This window comes from Mercenaria mercenaria, chromosome 17 (assembly GCF_021730395.1).
Source record: "Mercenaria mercenaria strain notata chromosome 17, MADL_Memer_1, whole genome shotgun sequence".
Classification (NCBI taxonomy): Eukaryota; Metazoa; Mollusca; class Bivalvia; order Venerida; family Veneridae; genus Mercenaria; species Mercenaria mercenaria.
The window spans coordinates 27,170,586-27,190,204 of record NC_069377.1 but is presented as its reverse complement, the minus strand read 5'-3'; the positions used below and the strand labels follow the sequence as shown (position 1 = coordinate 27,190,204).

Genomic DNA, 19,619 nt, shown 5'->3' with positions numbered 1-19,619 from the left:
TACCTTTACCTTTATAAAGCAGAAATATGTGTACTATGAAAATACAAATACGTAGGAAATTCCGACTAGGGCATGACTGTGTGCCTGGATATTGGAATGAGTTTTGAAAACGCGCTCCTGAAATTGAATTTTGATTTGCAGTAGATAGAATCAGTGATAAAGTCAAGTACCAACTTAAATTTTAGGGATATTTGTTATCTTTAAACTGGAAGGGAGGTAATTTACCTACTAGGGAATGTAGGGGCCGGTTTAATTTATTATTCCGTAATGTAGTCACTAACAAGTTGTTAAGTTCCTATTGTTTAACTAGATATAAGTAATGGTAAATTATAGAAATAAAAAAAAAATCTTTTTTTTTTGGTCATAAAGGAGTAATTATCTTTTAAGCGTAAAACAATCTGCCTACTTTGATAAATAAAAAATATCGGATATTTTGTTTTTGTTACATTACGATATTAATTCCATGAACACTGAGAAATTTATTAGAATTCTAATCTTACATGGCGATACTGACATGTGAATAGTTTTTCAACAGGATTAATTACTTCACGCCGTCGTGATGAAAATATGAGACCTATGTGATAAAGATTTTCTGTCGATTATTTTGTTTTAAGTAAACAAACTATATACAACTAATCCATAGTATGCTCGTCAGGGTTTTCAAAAATTAGGCACTGATACGACATGTATTAAAAAGAAACCTGGGGATGAATTCTCCTACAGTTTTGCATTTGGTAATTTCCGTTACTGTTAAAGAGGCACCACAAAATAACTGTATTCTTTTGTGTTTCCATGATGGTAATTATACATGCTTTGCATGAAGAAAATGAGAAATAACAAGTATCTAGTTACAAATTGACAGTGACATATATTAGGCCAAGACAATGTGTGTAATGTCTTAACATTTTATTGAATAACTGTAGCAATATGTACAGAAATCAGTGTATTTAGTGAAATTTCAATCACATATTGTTTCTACAGTGTAAGATAGTTATTCATCTATGTTTTTGAAACTATGCTGAAAAGAGATTGACTGAATAAGTTTGCAGATGTATTTGTCAAAACACATTTATTTAGGAATGGCCTAAGTTGTCCACCTGACTTGTAGTATAGCTGTATATTACCTGTATTTCAAGAATGATTTTCATGAAGATTTTGTGAGTGAAAAAAGTAGGTCACTAGGTCGTGGTGGGTCTTTAAAATTAAATGTTTCTGTCATTTACGTACTTTCAATCCGTTATTATTTTCTGTGCGGAGGAGTACTTCAGTTTAAATTCGATAGTAAATTCCTCTGTTACATTTTCACACATACTGAATTTTAGTGCATCATTTTCTTTATAGCTGTGCTATATATTTAACATTGATCATTTCCATAATGAATAAAATGCATTTTATTCGATAGCTAGAATAATTGTCAGGAAAACATATCCAACTACAATCTATCATTCAAAATCCATTGGTCTTACAAAAATGCAAACAATGTTTTAAAACAAAGATTTATACGCATGTACGTCTTTTGATTTTCTATCTTACCAGCGTATGTGCCTAAACAGTTTTTATAGTTACCTCCTTGAGCTATGAGACCTTCTGTAACCTTTCGTTTTTCTTCTTGATTTGCCATGGCTCTATCTATGTGTGGGGTGCGGCTTTTGGTGTTGTCAGCCATACCAAAGCACAGTTTGACGATTCAAATAATGTTTAAAAAATCAGAATAAAAGCGATCAGGTAACTGTGTATGCGATAAAAATCTTAAACCGTACAAAAATGAATACGTTCACAAATTGGATACGTTCACAAATAGAGTATGTTTACAAACTGAATTACTTTTACACTTAAATCCAGAACATAGCATCAAAAACTGTGCGAATATAAATTTATTTTCTAAAAAAAATATTTAATTTCAATTTAAAAAATGTTTTACAGGTAGTGAATGTGACAACTATATTGGTACGTATCTTTTATCAGTCATAAAATGAATGTCTATATATTAAAACTATACCTTACTTATAAGATTTATACTTCCTGATTGAAATACAATTCTTTGTGAATACAAAAGCTTGTCCCAATCATCGCACAAACATTCTTTTATATACCATACTACCCAATGGCATAGAGTCAATTTTTAAAATGATTCTACATATTATTATAAGTACTGCCCATACTGTATATCACACATTTAATCCTTATCTTACCCGGCCTGTACTTGACTCATTGTTATTACTTCGAGATCTGGTCATCTGGATCCATTGTTTCCAGTTCTAGGCCATAGACTGGCACCAGTCGTTAGAGTCCTTCAAAACAAATATCTCTACTATAAAATCCTCTTTAATAGCACTTTCTTAAACAATTTACAATATCTCTTATCTCTGTTGAGATGAGCCTAGAGAGAAAATGGTTTCAGTCTGAGAAAATATCAGTGTCAGTATGAAGAAAGAAATTAACATTTTTTACAGATTATTTGACCTAAGACTTTGTAAGTCTAGCGGGCGGTTCCATTCAGAGCAGACTCAATCAAACCGTCTCTGCTGTTGTTTTGCTTGGTTTATAATAGTATAGATCATGTCAAAGTTAGTAAAATCGTTATCTCACCACTGTGGCTGTCTTTGAGATTCTTGACTGTTCACACTATTTCGGACCCGTTAACCAATGGATAAAACTTTTCATAGTCATTTTCCTAGTTATCGCTGAATGTTCAGTTCAGAATGCCCTTAAATTTGTAGCATCTGGAATGCTTTTCGACCCACCCAGTACTTCAATATATTCAGAGGGAGTTATTGTGTCAATGTTTCAGTCTGATCATTTCGCATAAATGCAGATAAAATAACTTAAAGTTCTACTCTATCCCTTTCATAACCTAAATCATTGCCCTAATATATCTGTTAGTGTTGATGCAAAAAAAGTTACGACATCATTAAATTTTTTGATTCCGCACAATATCTGCTCATCCTCTTCCTGTATTTAAGTAGGTACTATATTCATAAAATCTTTGATAGTATACAATATGGAATGACGTGGACTCTGATCGATACATTAGATACGGTGTGGACGCGGCTCTTAGATACGTTATCGCTTGCATTCTAAAAGTTCTTTGAGTGCTATCTGGTGTTTTATTATTCGTATTGTGGTGACGCTTTCTACACCCCCATATCTTCATACGGACTAGTCATTTATCACCAGACAGAAATCGTCATAAATCCCGTGACACTTTGTGCTGAGAAATCTGTTACCAAGGTTCGTCCGAAACAATTTCTTCCTGTGACCGCCATTCCTAAGCGGGATTTTGATCTACTCACTTGTACATTCTGTAACTTTCATATTAGGATAATCTTGTCCATAGTAAAATATCATATTATCTGTCCCAAGATATTTGTAATTGGATGTGAATACTGTATGTTTTTGTAAATGCTAAAGTATATTGTAGGATATATAGACAATTTATTAGATAATGTGCACGTAAAATTATGAATCGGCACAAAGAATTTGAAGGCAGCTTTGAGTCGGATTAATTATTCTTACTTACATTTAATAGCTATAAAATATGTTGTATAATTGTTTTGCTGAAGTGGATATGTAATTGTGCACCGCTCATCCAAGCTTCTTGTTTTACTGTATTCAAAATCAGAACCCTGGTCATTTCGTGTTCGAATACAAAAAAAAACCAGTTCGTTGCCAAATAACCATGCATTATATACTTAAGATTAAGCCAAAATTGCAAAATAATCGCTATGCCTAATTTTACAGTTCAACCTCACTGGAATATCACGCCATAGACACGTTACATGATACCCCACCCGGTCACATTAAACTGACATCCGGGCTAACTAGTCCTAGTACTATTCTCTTCATGTTGAGCACCAAGCAAGCAAGCGAGGGAGCTACAAGTACCATTTGTTTCACGTCTTTGATATGACGCGGTCAGGGAACGATCCCACGCCCGCAAGCACTCAAAGCGGGTGCTCTACCGATAGGCTACAGAGGTGGTAATCCCACCGAGGTGGTAATCCCATACTATGTTCCAAGTAAAACTCTGCTAATGAACAATACTGTCTCTGTCCATCACTAGAAAAAGGTACGGTGGTTGTTAAAGTGTGTGAAAATGCACATCTGGACACTTTAAATTATGCATTACACATCCTAAGCACATATAGTTTCAGTTGATGTGTAGTTGTTAGAGTGAATAGACATTTTGTAGGATATCCTGTACATTTAGACTAAACTGATGTATATGATTAATATTATCATTTTCTTTTTATTGTATGAAAATGGTATGAATAAATCAAATAGAACAAGGCAGTCTGAAAGACAGCTATATCCCCCACCACTGTTATGGATAGTAAAAGGGTTGATGGTATTTGGTGGAAGCATTGAGGTTAAGTGTATTTATTAGTCCATGTATGACGACATCAGTGAATTTGAAATTCCTTCAAGAGGTTTAGAAGATACAGAGCGGGCTCAAACCTTTGACATTGAGTTGTGACCTTGACCTTGAGATAACATGGCTGACTCTTTAAGTCTGCACGTCGTCTTGATGAGGTGATCATGTGACCCAAGTTTCATGAACATCCTTCAAGCGGTTTAGGAGATACAGAGCGGATACAAAATTGAATGCTCAAACCTTTGACCTTGAGTAGTGACCTTTACCTTGAGCCGACATGGCTGACTTATGAGTTCTGCACATTGTCTTGATGAGTTCATCATTATGATGTGATCATTTGACCCAGCTGTTATGAAAATCATTCAAGGGGTTTAGGGTATACAGAGTGGACACAAAATGGAAGGCTCAAACCTTTGACACTGAGGTGTAACCTTGACCTTGAGCCGACATACTCATGAGTTCTGCACATCGTCTTGATGATGTGATGATCTGACTCAAGTTTCATAAAAAAATTTCAAAGGGTTTAAGAGATACGGCAGAGCTCAAACATTTGACCTTAAGTTGTGACCTTTACCTTAAGCCGACATGGCTGACCCATGAGTTCTGCACATTGTCTTGATGAGTTCATCATTTGACCAAAGTTAAATAAATACCCTTCGAAGGGTTTAGGAGATTCAGAGCGGACACAAAATGGAATGCTCAAACTTTTGACCTTGAGTTGTTACCTTGACCTTGAGCTGGCATGGCTGACTCATGAGTTCTGCAAATCGTCTTGATGTGTTGATCATTTGACCCGATTTTTATGAAAATCCTTCAAGGGGTTTAGGAGATACAGAGCGGACACAAAATGGAAGGCCCAAACCTTTGACCTTGAGTTGTGACCTTGATCTTGAGCAGACATGGCTGACACATAGGTTCTGCACATTGTCTTGAAGAGGTGATCTTTTGACCCAAGTTTCATGAAAATCCTTCAAGGGGTTTAGGAGATACAGAGCGAACACGAACTAAGTCATTGGAAACACACGGTCCATTCAATATTCTGTATATAGAATTCTACTTACGGCGGTGCTAGTGGGGTTGAGAACCGTTTCACGTTTCATTACCTGTCTTGAGTCGACTCAGAGGAACATTCTGCGGTTATATTGCTTGTATGCTTTCTGTTCTTACAGGTACAAGCTATTATTTCCATGGAACATGGTACATATTTACATTGCGAGCAATGGAGAATATGCATGTTTTTTGTTTTTGTTAAATTTGTTAGATTCCGATGGAACGCCTAAACGCCGATATTTGGACCTCAGTGGCTAAGTGGTTAAGGTAGCCGATTTCGATTTACTTGCCTCCCATATGTGTAGGTTCGAACTCGCTTTGTGTTCAGAACTGGTCAAGTTTGGAAGTCATCAGCCCGACTTGTGGAAGGTTGGTGGTTATACTATTTTATACAACAATGCTTGAAGATGCACATGCGGTCTCCTCCAACATTAAAAGCCAGAAACGTCTCCATATTAGCATCAATATGTCGGTGTAACTAGATCAGAAAACACATGGTCAACAAAGTGGATCAGACACATCGTCATAATCTTGGCTACTCAAGACACATAACTGTTTAACAAAACAAGCGTGGCAAAATCATGTTAAAACTTCTTGGCACCCAAGCTCCTACGTGTGAAAGGTTTGATAGTTCAGTCATCCGACTTTTTACGAGAGGTAAAGTACGTATTAAACTAGTAGTTTTAAATATAAAAAATACTTCAAATGTTCTGCACAAACGTTTGAGACGAATGACGTCACGATGAAAGGGATTGACGATACTTGCAGGCGGCAGCTCTCGTCGACAAGAGCACCTCTCTTAGAGCAAAGGTTTTACTTAGCATTATAGATATATTATGTTCTCCTAGAATGGATGACTCCATGCTACATACTGATAGAAAGAGTGCAATTGTTAAGCGTTCGCAACCGTACAAAGGCGGGGAGATTTACACATTCTTAACAAGCATATCGCATCACTCTTCAGTTGAATCGGAAGAGAAGCCAGTATTATACTATAGTTGAGACGAGCACAGCACTGATAGAGATAATATTCCAAATACTTTTCTACTTCTGCAAAAGTTGGGCAAATCCTTTTCCTGTAAGTAACTTTTGCAAATGCAGTTTAAACTCTTTGTCTCAAACTGGTACACGTGTTTAAATTCTGCAACAGCAGAAATCCCGTCATATCTGTTGATACAAATTTGGTACACTATGACCTCGCTTCTGTCAAATGATATAGAACTATGGTATTCATATGTTAGAACTTTCATGGATTTTAAAGTAATGTAAGCCTTCTTTTCATTATTGAATATAAAACGAAATCCATCGTGACAAAAGGTTCTCCCATGAGATTGCGAACGTATGGACCTAAACCCTTCTTTAATTTAGCACTCACAAGAGTTGAATGAAAGAACCATAGAATACTATACTACAGTGTGTAGTCTATTTATGTCAAGTTTGCATCAAACGCATGTTGGTTGGATGACTTCGGCCAAGAAAGTCCTATATTTCTAGGAGTAACCCGGACCCAATTTTAACAAGACATGTTATATACCGAAATGTTCGTAAAAGTTTGTAGATTTTGACAGTGCCTGTCGGCATAAATTGGCATAAATGGTGGCGAGCTGAGAAATCCAAGATGGCTTCCAAGATGGCCGCCATAAAATGAAAAAGGTGCTTTCTGTAAAAAAATAAGGTTTTCTTTATTTACTTTTGATGAAATAAACTGCTGGCATACATTGTTTTGTAGAATTATATCAACACACATTTCATGAATTGTAAAACATTTAAACTGTTACATTTAAAGGTAAAAAATGTGTCAAAAGGTGAAATTCCTGCTAAAAATACAAATTTTGCCCATTCATTATCACTAGTTTGTAGTTTTGAAAATTAGAACTTATAAATTCTTTTGAAAAAACAAAAGGGTTATCTGATACAAAGAATGACCATTATTGCTTTACAGTAAAACTGTTGTAAAAGGTAACTATACTAATGTACTAGTGTGACTTTTTATGCGCTTTACTAGCAGGTAAACAGACAAGTACTTGAAGAAGTTGATACATATTGATACATGAATTATGTGTCTAATATTCTTCCTTAAGTTATACAGGCATGAAAAACAAATGTTGTGGTCAGTTTCTAGTTCTATTTTATGTTTCGTATTCCCACAATTATATGGATTTTTTTTATTCATTATGAGATCAGAACATCAGAATAGCTACATATTTAATTCTGTATATTAGTACATTTATTTCGTTACCATGGACACGGATAATGTCGTATTAATCATGTATTATCCATAGACAGGTTCAATTATTGTGCGGCAGCAAAGCAAAGATTTGAATACAAAAATAGAGTATATTTTTGCATAACTTGAAATATATGCACCTTGACAGAAAATTATAAAACGTTTTTAAAACGTTTCAACGATGTCACTGAAAAAATTAAAAGTCTAATAAATCAGTTTTATATGAGCTGAAAAAAATAAACATCGTCATATTTTCCAAAAAAATATATAATCATATTCGGTTTTAAATGTCAGAACTGAAAACAAAGTGCCCTGCTTAAACGTAAGAATGATGACATATATAAACTATTTCTTCAAACCCCTTGTTTAATAGTTGACTGATAACCTATCGCTAAAGGGGTATATATATGCTGATGACAATACTACAATATTAACAGACGATTTGTCTATGAAGATACTTTTCAACAGGTAGAATTGTTTCAGAAAATTTCAGGGTCTAAAATTTACTATAGGAAATCAAATGGTTTACATCTTGGAAAATGGAGAAACAGATCTGATCATCCGTTTAATATTTCATGGGTTCAAAACTGTAAACTATAAGGTTACCATTTAGGATATAATATTAACATAGATCAAATTTGGCATAAGCATTTCTTAAATTTTTCAAATACACTGAATTACATTTCTTCTAACTGTATCTCATTTAAAGGAAAAAGCACTGTTTTAAATTCATTAGCATCTTCAAAAATTATTTATTATATTACAGCTGGTATTATTCCAGATCATTATATTAATATATTTCAACGCGCCAGTTTTAAGTTTATTTGGAATTCCTCGTATGAGCCGATTTTAAGAAAAACGTTATACTTACCGTTCAATGATGAAGGACAAAATATCCCAAATATAAAATTAAAATGGTACACAACAATACTTACTCATATTCAGAAAATTGTATTAAATAATTCCGCACCTTGGTTTTATTTTTCAAAATACTGGATTGGGCTTTACTTAAGAAAATTTAATAAGAGCCTACAAGAAAATATTTTTTTACATAGCGAAAGCATACCTCCATTTTGTAAAATTTGTTTAGATGTTTTTCGTTTATTGACTAATAAGATGCCAGAATTTGAGTTTAAAACTCAAACAAGCAAAGTATTTTATAACTTTCTACTGGACACAGATCATAAGTTAAGATGCAAAAAGAATTTTCCACAAGTTGATTTTAAAAAATGTTTTTACAAATATATTCAGCAGAGCTATAGATCCAAATCATAGAAACATTTGTTATAGACTCGCCCATGATGTCGTATATGTGTCCCGCCATGACATTTTTATCCCAAATGACACAAGCCTCGATATCGGTAAAATGACGTTGAAGTTGACGTCACTTAATTAGATATTTGTTTTCATTAATTTGTTTTTAAAGCAACAGCCATTAGTGTTAAAATCAATAATATCGGACGAAGATTTTTAAGTTTAAACGTTTCAACATTTAGTTGTCGCACTAGTAGTGAAATATCACAAAAAATGAGTGAATTAGCGAATTGTTTCCCTTTGAAATCTACACGCCATTAACGGTGTACAGTATACATGTGTGAAACTGGGTCAGAGAAAACATGCAGTTATTGCTCTGAATATACGCGGATATTTAAAGTGCATGGCGTATTTGTTGATTGTTAAGTGTTTATTTTCATCATAAATTTATTCGTAACTTAAGTAAGAAGAAAGAATGGACAGACCGCTTCATTTCTTGATGTATCGAAGATACAACTTAGCAGCGAAAAATGGCCGTGTAGACATTTCGATTTGACTGTCTGCTGTCAAGTACTTTTAATATTTTTTCTGTATATTTGTAAATTTTCATGATGGCAGAATATACTTGTAGCCAAGACAGCCAAGACAGTCAGGCATCTACTAGATTCTATATTAAGTACATTCTGTATGAAATTTCCTATCTAGAAATTGTAAATAAACAGGAATATTGTACATTTTTTAACTGTCACAGACATGAACTGGTGAATAATTACATGGTCATTATGCACATACTGGTACTGATGATAAACCCGGACAGATGATAAAGTCGGCCACCTTCGATTGCAATCGGTTATTTATAAAATTGAACACACCATCTAATAGTTTCCACTTACAACACCAACTGGTGTAAACAAAAACAAAATTGGTAAATATTCTGTATAAATAAATGACTTACATAAATTTGTTTAAAAAATATTTATCCAAAATTACTTGGGAAGAGGGTGTTTTTTGCGCATGCTCACTGTCGAAACATGAAGGCCTGATATTTGGTAACTTTTCATTACTTGATCAGGAATGACTGTTGCAGCTTTTTGGGGAAGGTTTCAATATAATAATATCAAGAAAATTTTGTAAATGACAAAGTGTTCGAATTTATCATCAGTCAACATTCATACAGTCCCCTTTTTACATACCCCTTTCTGGGCCTCACTTCGTGTGAGTTTGTTTACTAAATATAAATTTAAATTATGTAAAGTTTTCAGCAAAGGTTAAGCTTTATTTTGATACCGACCGTTGATTACAATTTGCAGAAATAAAAAAGGTACAGGTAAAAAACCTCATTTTCTGTTCGGGTTTATCATCAGTACCAGTACAGCAGAATCTATGACAATTGGAAAAGAAAAGTACAATAACACAGGAAAAGTGGTGTTTTAAATTGTCACTTTTTGTTGTAATAGCAACTAAAATAGACCTCCTGAAAAATTTTACGTGTAATTTACAATAAAAACTACTTTTTTTCATTCTCACTACTGTACTCTCAGTACTGGCAGACAGCATACTGGTAGGCTACTAAATAAATGAAAAATTCTTTGTTTATATTTTTCAGGACAACCTCCAGCAGTTACCAGTATGAGATATAAAGGTTCACTGCAGTTTTGACTATGCTGAACAAGTACTACAGTACACATACTATGCTCAGCAAGTGGAGTTGCTGTGAGTTCTCGTGCAGGTTTAATATTTAAAGTTAGTGTTTACATTCAGATCAGTGTCAGTATCCTCAGATGCATTTTTTTCAATATCAGTTTTAACTATGAAATTCCAAATACTGCAGTATCACTAAATTAAATTCCACAGTCTTCAAAACAACCATGACTCTATAAATAAAAGCTACAAGCCTACAGTGCACATTTTACATTTGAATTTACAGTGACACCTTAATAACAGAAATTTGGTTAAGTGAAATTATCCAAAGAAAGTTGTGTTTTGTTAAGACTTGATTTTACTATTAATTTCTTTGCTTATTTTTTTTCACTGAACTTTTTGTAAATCCCTGAAATGGGATTGAAAATACTGCATTGCTTTATAATAAAGATGCTGTATAATAAGCACTTTAAATTGGAATTTAATTAAATTTTGATAAATGCAAGTTGTTGTCAAGCATTATCTATAAGAAATGATGGACTGGTTTGGTCAGTGTTGTTTCACTCCATTTTGATGAGGACTTTATAACATTTCTCATAAACTGTTATTGTTTTTAAGGCTCTCAGATTTTCTACCTAGTGTATGAAAAGTACAGTACTGCTGTTGGAAGAGGAGCAAACAGTATGGTATCTATGGTCCACCATCACTTCAAGCATCATAACTATGGATAAAGGAAGGTTTCATTACATATGGATAATTATATTGGACAAAATAAGAAAAGTGTTCTAATAAGGTAAGAATTCCCAATGAATAAAGAACTATTTATTAAGCACACAGAACTTGATATTGAAATATTTAATTTCACAGTGTGATCATACACTTCAGTTTGGAAAGTCACTGGTTTCCAGTTTATATATATAATGTGCATACTTTTATGTAAATGAAACATCATATCTCCACTGATAAACATTGATTTACAATTTGAATATTGCATACTTACATAACATACTGTATTAAAAAACTCAACTGTGTAGCTGGCATTTAATTGTTGTAATAAAGTGATGCTATGTTATATTCTAAGGACTACACTTTTGCTACTTAAAAGGTATTGTCTAAGAATTCATTGTTTAAATATACCCTTATTTCAGTTCTGGAATGTGGCTTGTTATGATGGGTCTAAATGACTGACTTGGAGTACAACCTGATGGAGGCCGGGCTTGCAGAATTCAGTCCTGAACATGTTTAGGTATATTTGGCTTGTCACCTCTTTAAGCAGTTTTTTTTTTGTAATAATCAAGTATAATGATAAAACTTGCTGCAGAGTTCATGTCTGTAAATTGGCCACTTATATTAAGATGCCACATTTTCTGTTTCTTTTTATGTTGTTAAAGAGTGTCTAGCAAACTGCAGGCCAGTTAAACAGAAATAAGATATTTGTAATACAGTAACTGTTTTTTCTTAACCAGGTTAAAGTACTATTTGTTGAAACGAGATCAATATCATGGCCCTTACATGATGTAAAATATGTACGATGGTTGAAATTTTTTATGAAAAGATGTTGTCATTACTATAATAAAATTCTAAAATGTAATTTTATGTAATTATGTGCGGGCTGTCTTATGGACAGCTATTGTTCAGGATTGAAAAAAAGGGTTATTAGTGTTCTTTGTCTTAAATATTTGATACATTTATCATTACAGAATGTCTTCTGCCTGACCTGGTATAGTATTCTTGAAGAATTATACCTTCAACACAGAGACAGAGATTAATATTTTAGGCAGGGGATTGGCATGACAGGCTAATTCTCCAACCATATTACCATTCCTCAGCTGGATGCCAGTCGACAGTGGTACCTGTATAATGAAATAGCGCCCCTTTGCAGCAACAGCAATGTATGCTCAAAACTAGCAGTGCCAAAGCCATTAAAATTGAGAACTCTGTCATTTAAAACGAAGAATGAATGGAAAAAAGTGTTTAACATTTAAAGTAGTACAGAGAAAGAGCTTAGCTCATTTGGTATTTTCTGAAATTTTAGTAATTTGAAAGTGTTTTTGATTTTTTAAAGGTGTACTAGACCCAAATTCCATATATATGAATATGAACAAATGCTACATATATAGTTATGTAAACATTGAAATTACCAAGTTTATGGTGTCAGCAGTAGTATGCATTGGTTAAATATAGACACACTGTATGTATGTAAGGCTGAACACAATATAAATGTGAAATTCCTCTAAGACACTGGAAGATTTTTCATCAATACTGTTTAGTACTGCATGACATAAAATTGTGAATGTAGCTCTACATACACAGTTGATTTATACATAAGCAAAGTTAAATATATCTATTGATGATTTTCTACATTTGAAGTGATTACCTAAATATTAAATATTTTAGTGAAGATATATTTTATGCAACTATATAAGTTGAAAAAAGCTACCCTCCAGGAAGAATATTTTGAAGTGATACTTTTACTTGAAAATTTATTTGAAAATTTATGGCCGGCCCGCTTAGCTCAGTAGGTAAGAGCGTTGGTCTACGGACCGCAGGGTCGCGAGTTCAATCCTCGGGCGGGGCGTATGTTCTCCGTGACTATTTGATAAACGACATTTTGTCTTAAATCATTAGTCCTCCACCTCTGATAATTCATGTGGGGAAGTTGGCAGTTACTTGCGGAGAACAGGTTTGTACTGGTACAGAATCCAGGAACACTGGTTAGGTTAACTGCCCGCCGTTACATGACTGAAATACTGTTGAAAAACGGCGTTAAACCCAAAAACAAACAAACAAATGAAAATTTATGTGAAAAATGAAGGAAATAGATGTTAAAATGAATTCTTTATTTTATAAAAAATGTTGTTGCCATGGAAACAGAACTTGAGTATTAAGTTTATCTGCTTTCATACCAGAGTAATATGACTTTTAATTATAATAATGTAAACAATTTAATGTTATATAATCATCACTGATACTTTTAATTTTCAATTTACACTGTCATTGAGCAATGCATCTTAAGTACATTTGAAGTTGAATGACACATTACAAATATTAGATATTTATGGAATTGCTTTTAGATATTTTTGAGATGACTATAAATCAGAAAAATCACAAATTCTAGTTCTTCTAGAGAACTAATGTATATTGTATAAACAAATGTCGGCTAAAATGTCTGTTAAATTGACATGTAAAGCAATTCTTATATTTTGTTGCTATGGAAACATAAATTGTGACAATTGTTTTAATATAAAATAGCATATTTATAGCAAGAAGGCATTATCAACTGTGCTAATCATGTTAAATACTTTTGATATTGATGGCAAAATATGAAATTAAAATATATGATAAAAGTAAATGATTTTAGTATTTGTCATTATTATTAAACAAGAAGTGCAAGTTTGCGATGGGGAGTTATTGTACAAAAATGCTATAATTTTGTTATTTTAAAACATGCAGGTCTGAAATTTTGAATTTATGTTAAGGACACATGTACAGTTCAGAATATGTGAAAAACTCAGTTTCCATAAAAATGTCATTTGGGACCATTTTGTCATGGCTTGTCACATATGTTGACTATTTTCTTTACTGTAAAAGAATTTCGCGCACTAAAAAGTGCTACTTCTGCAATGGAATTGAAACAGTAAGTCATCTTTTCATTGAATGTCCGTTTTTTATACCATTGAACAAAACAAAATTCTCTGAAAAAAAATCTCTGAAAAATATCTTAGATTTTTTGATCTGCCAAAAGGAAATGAATTTATAAAGTATACATGTCTAGTAATAATCTAGATATGTTATCTGGTCAATTCGTAATTAAGTGAAACATGAAAAGAAAACATTTGATAGTATTCAAGTTATTATTATTCCTAAACCTTCTTCGTAATAGAATTAGTATTGATGAAAAAAAAAGAGTACATGTTATCAATTTTTTTAATTATTGGGCGCAACATGGGTTTTGTACCGTGCATGAAAATGGCATCACTTTTAATGAAATGTCGTACGAAGACTTTTACATTGGAAAATTTAAGTTATAATTTATTGTAGAAAAAAAAATCTGCTGTGTCATTTCCTCTATATTTCAGGATGATGTTACAGATCTCCTAAGCAGTGAACACTCCTTTTGAGAAGGAGCATCATCCTGGAATAGAGATACCAAGAAAAATAAGTCATAGAAGAAAACCTGTGATCTGTATAAAAACTGTCTATACATCTTTTTTTCTTTCTGATCTTACCTATTTTCGCACATACCAAAATCTCCTTGATATTTTGTAATATACAACGATCACCATATCATTTTATATGTAACCCAGTTTTGGACCATTTTTTCATTTCACTCATGTTCATCTGTATTGTAACACAGTTAGGGACCATTATCCATTTCGCCCATCATATCATATGTTCATAAGTATATTTATTTAATATTCGTTGTGGTATGTGTTTTATTATGTAAAATCTATTAATATTTCTAATTATTGGAGTGAGTTTCTAGAATATTTAAAACGTTTCATAGTGATGTTTTCCCCTTTTTATCTTTTTGTACTAGAAATCATACAACTCCAATAATTTTCCTTGCTAATACAAACAAACCTGCATCTCACTTAATATAGATTTCAGTTTGTCTTTGTTAAGCCCTCAAGGCAATGTGTATATAAATGTGTTTATATTTAACTCATTCGGAGTTCTAATAGTGATAAATCAAGATTACAGACTTTTAGTGAGTATTCGTGTTATATATTACAATCCGGACTTTATATTTTCGTTTATTCTAATTCTAAGATTATTCTAATTCAAAGATCTTACCTCACCTTGCTTCCATTTTGACTATCTTTCATTCCTTTTTTTTTGAGAAGCAGGTTTCAAAGCCGCTTTACAGCTCTGTCATTTTAAATTGTAAATTATAAAATGTGACTATCGTAAATAAATTTTATGGAAAACAAAAAAGTAGGTTGACAAAAATGTCGCCCCTTTTTCGTTAGATGGGCATCGATCCTGTGATGCGTGTATGGTTATGCGTGTATGGTTACACGCGGTCACATTTTTTTTACAACGACGTCCCTTTCTAGTGTGATGAGAAATGTTCAGTGGGAAGAACTCTAAGTGTGCTGGAGTTACCACTTCTCAGTGATCACTGCTAATGATCAGTGTGGAGTGATCACAGCTCTGAGTATTTTTCACAGAACAATGATAATCTAGAAGTGTTCACGGCACTGTGAGTACTACTTACTGGGTAGTATTCACTGTACTGAGTACTGCTCACTGAGTAGTATTCACGGTACTGTGAGTAGTGTTCACGTGACCGTGAGTACTGCTGACTAAGTTGTGTTCACGACACCATGTGCACTTCTCACTGAGTACTATTCACATTACCGTGAGTAATATTCACGCTTTTCAGTAAGCAGTACTCACAGTATAGTGAATACATCTCACTGATTAGTATTCAAGGCACCGTGAGTATTGCTCACTGAGTAGTGTTCATGGCACCTGAGTACTGCTCATGAGTAGTATTCACGGGGGGTACTGCTCACTGAGTAGTGTTCACGGAGACGTGAGTACTGCTCACTGAGTAGTGTTCACGGAGCCGTGAGTACTGCTCACTGAGTAGTGTTCACGGCACTGTGAGTACTGCTCACATTACCGTGAGTACTGCTCACCGAGTAGTATTCACGGAACTTGAAAAAAAAGGGTTCAACATTTTGAATGATCTAGTTGTCGCCCTACCACTTTATATCTGTACAAAATTGGACTTGAAAATGGGTTTAGTCCATTCATTCAGTGAAATATTTTCTCTTTATACTTTTTATAAAGTAATATACAATGAATTCTAAAAATGTTTCTTAAATTTTGCAATAAAATTTGATTAATATAAAAAAGGAGGACAGATTTCAATTAAGTTCCAATCCAGTCTATAAACGAGCCCTGCATAGTGAGGGAAAAAAATCAAAAATATGAAAAATAGTTATGTAGAACTTTCTTTTGTCTTTCAAATGTGAAAATCTAAAGAAGTTATAATGCTTTAAAATGGTTACCTAACGCGTTAAGAGACGTGACGTCAAGAACGTTTGTAACTATGTAGTTTTGTATTTTTGTTCTAACACTAGCATTTTAGTTGAATAAACCGTTGTCTTCTTGGGGGCATTGAATGTTTTTATTTTTTGTTTCAATGATATCACATGTAACATTTATGTAATATGTCGCAGAATTTGTACTGCTCACTGAGTAGTGTTCACGGCAATGTGAGTACTGCTCACTGTGTAGTGTTCACTGCACCGTGAGTACTGCTCACTGAGTAGTGTTTACGGTATTGCGAGTACTGCTCACTGAGTAGTATTCACATTACCGTGAGTACTACTCACTGAGCAGTATTCACGGTACTGCAAGTACTGCTCAATGAGTAGTTTTCATAGTACTGTGAGTACTGCTTACTGAGTAGCAGTCACGGTCCGAGTACTGTTTATGACAGAAAAACGAGCAATTTACGTGAAAAATCGGATGCCACCAGATGGCGCTTTTAACGTGAACGCACAAGTGGTGGGCTTGGTGCATGAATGTTGTAAGTCATATTTATAATTTGAAAACTTTACAGGAGAGAGAAAAACATTTTTATTTTGAAATATCAATTTAAAACTAAAGCTTTTTTTTATTCATTTATTGTTTCATCATTAATGCTTATAAACAGAAAAAACAGAGAACACACAGATTATTTCCACCAAAACTGATATATTTAAGGAAAACATGGTGTTATAGTCATGGTAATATTTGAATGAAATTTGGTCACTTTAAGGACATTCAAAATTAAAAACTTTTCACCGAGAGGTCTTTTTTTTTTTATTTTTTTTTTTTTTTAATTAGAATCTGAACTTGAGTTTCGAGAAAATTCGAGAAAGCTACGGTGGCACAGAGGGGACATGAACTACTCTTTATTTTACTAACTCGAGGAAACGACTTAGTATGTCGTGGTAACGAGTTACTAAGTCTTGGGAACTGCATAAAAAAGAGAAGTGCAATTTAATAAAAGAGTAATGCATGCTAACTATGTCGAGGAAACGACTTACTAACTCGTAGGAACGAGTTAGCTTTGTCGTGGGAACCACTTACTATCTCGTTCCCACGACATAGTAAGTCGTTCCCACGACATAAGTAACTCGTTACCACGACATAGATATCACGTTCCCACTAGTAAGTCAGCCAATCAAATTGTTTGTTATATTTATGATACATGTGGTCCAAGATATGTCACCTTTAGAGTCAGTCAACCTTAACTCGACCTAGGGTTGGAGTGGGTCAAACCCCAATCGGGTGGTATGACCTGTTCCGTCGGGAATGCTCTTATACCGACAGCAGAGGTCCGAAAGGCCCCTGACAATATATGTGGACTCGTGTCCGGCTGTTTTTGTCACCTTCAGTCAATCTGCGGTTGGAGAGGGTCTGACCACTCGTCGGCTGGTGTTAGTCATTCCATCGGAAATATTCGTGATTGCCGATTGCGGAGGACAGAACGTGACACAGACACTGTCTGTGGGTCAATTACTGGCTGCGTTTTGCCGAGTCAATCTCTCCGGACTCGACCTGGTGAGCGTTGGAGAATGTTGGATCTCTCGTCGAATGGTGTCGTTCCCTCGGGGATACTCCGGTATAGCGACGGAGGATGTCCGAAAATGGACCTGGACAATATAATATAAGGTGACAATAATAAGCCGGAGATGGGCATACATATAGGTGACATTTCAGGCCTCTTCCGTCACTAAAGTATTCCCGACGGAACGACTCATACCAACAGACTTGGGGCCGAACCCACCTCAACTCACATAAGGTCTAGACCAAAGGCGATCACAGGTATAATAAATATAACAAACAATTTGATTGGTTGACTAACTCGTGGGAACGAGATAGCTATGTCGTTCCCACTAGTTAGTAAGTCGTTCCCTCGATAAAGCTAGCATGCATTACTCTTTTTTTTTATTGCACTATTCTTTTTTATTAAACTACTTTTTATTGCGCTACTTCTTTTTTTCAAGGCAATACTTTTTTTAAATTGCTCTTCTCTTTTTTATGTCGTTCCCGCGTCTTAGTAACTCGTTACCACGACATACTAAGTCGTTCCCTCGAGATAGTATCTCGTGGGAAAGACATAAAAAAGAGAGGTGCCATTGAAAAAAAAGAGTAGTGCATGTCACCTCGGTGCCACCGTAGAAAGCTGCATTATATAATTCTGATACAAATATCAAAAAGAAATCTAAAATTCCCCTTATGGAAAAGGAGAACAAAAATTCTAGTTTTCAGGGGAGATAACTCATGAAAAACCAAAATTATCAGGGGAAGTAATATAAAGGAAATTTTGGACTTCTGTCACTATATAACTTGTCAATATGCACCTTATTTCTATCGTTTGACATTTATAAAGCTTACATTATCAAGTTGTATGTACGCTTTTGGTGAAATTTAGGCCTATTACACCATTATCTTTAAATACAACTTAGATAAATTATTGGTGCGCTGAAATCCTAATGAAAAATATTGTGCGCAAATGTTGTAACTAAAACTCAAGACAATATCAAGTGTGCATTATTCTGGTGGAACTTAATTTTAAAAACAACTTATTTCAGGAGTATCACAGGGAATGAAATAATAACAGATTAGACATGAGATAGACACAATTAAGATCATTCAAATATGTATTTTGACAAAAAGTCTGTTCAGCTCTTTAAATGTATTTCATGTTTCAAGGAAAACCTTAAAAAAGTAACATATTTTAGAAATACTTCTGTGCACAGTTTTGATACAATTGTACTTTTTTAGCAATATAAACTACCCAAATTAGGAAACCAAGGCCAAGAAAACTATAAAAATGTTTCTTGGAAGGGTCATACGCAAAAATATCAGACACCGCTAAAACCATCAAAATTTCATACAATATCTGACAAAATTCAGCAACGAATGGAAAATTTTCATTTTTATGAAGAGAATTGCAATAATGACTGAGTTAAGTCCTAAGAACAGCAAGTAACTATTAGTAAGTTGTGTGTACCCTATACAAGGGTCTATCTCTGATTCATTCCAAGAATTATAGTAAGGTAA

The 19,619-nt window shown here is 33.9% G+C and overlaps 1 long non-coding RNA gene across 1 annotated transcript; it reads left to right on the top strand.

Annotated features, from left to right (window-relative positions):
- Positions 1 to 9,750: 9,750 nt before the first annotated feature.
- Positions 9,751 to 12,835, top strand: LOC123545133 (uncharacterized). The gene is made up of 4 exons (XR_008368152.1): positions 9,751 to 10,635; positions 11,166 to 11,340; positions 11,696 to 11,793; positions 12,248 to 12,835. It is a non-coding gene; the product is annotated as an uncharacterized LOC123545133 (long non-coding RNA).
- The last annotated feature ends 6,784 nt before the right edge of the window (positions 12,836 to 19,619 follow it).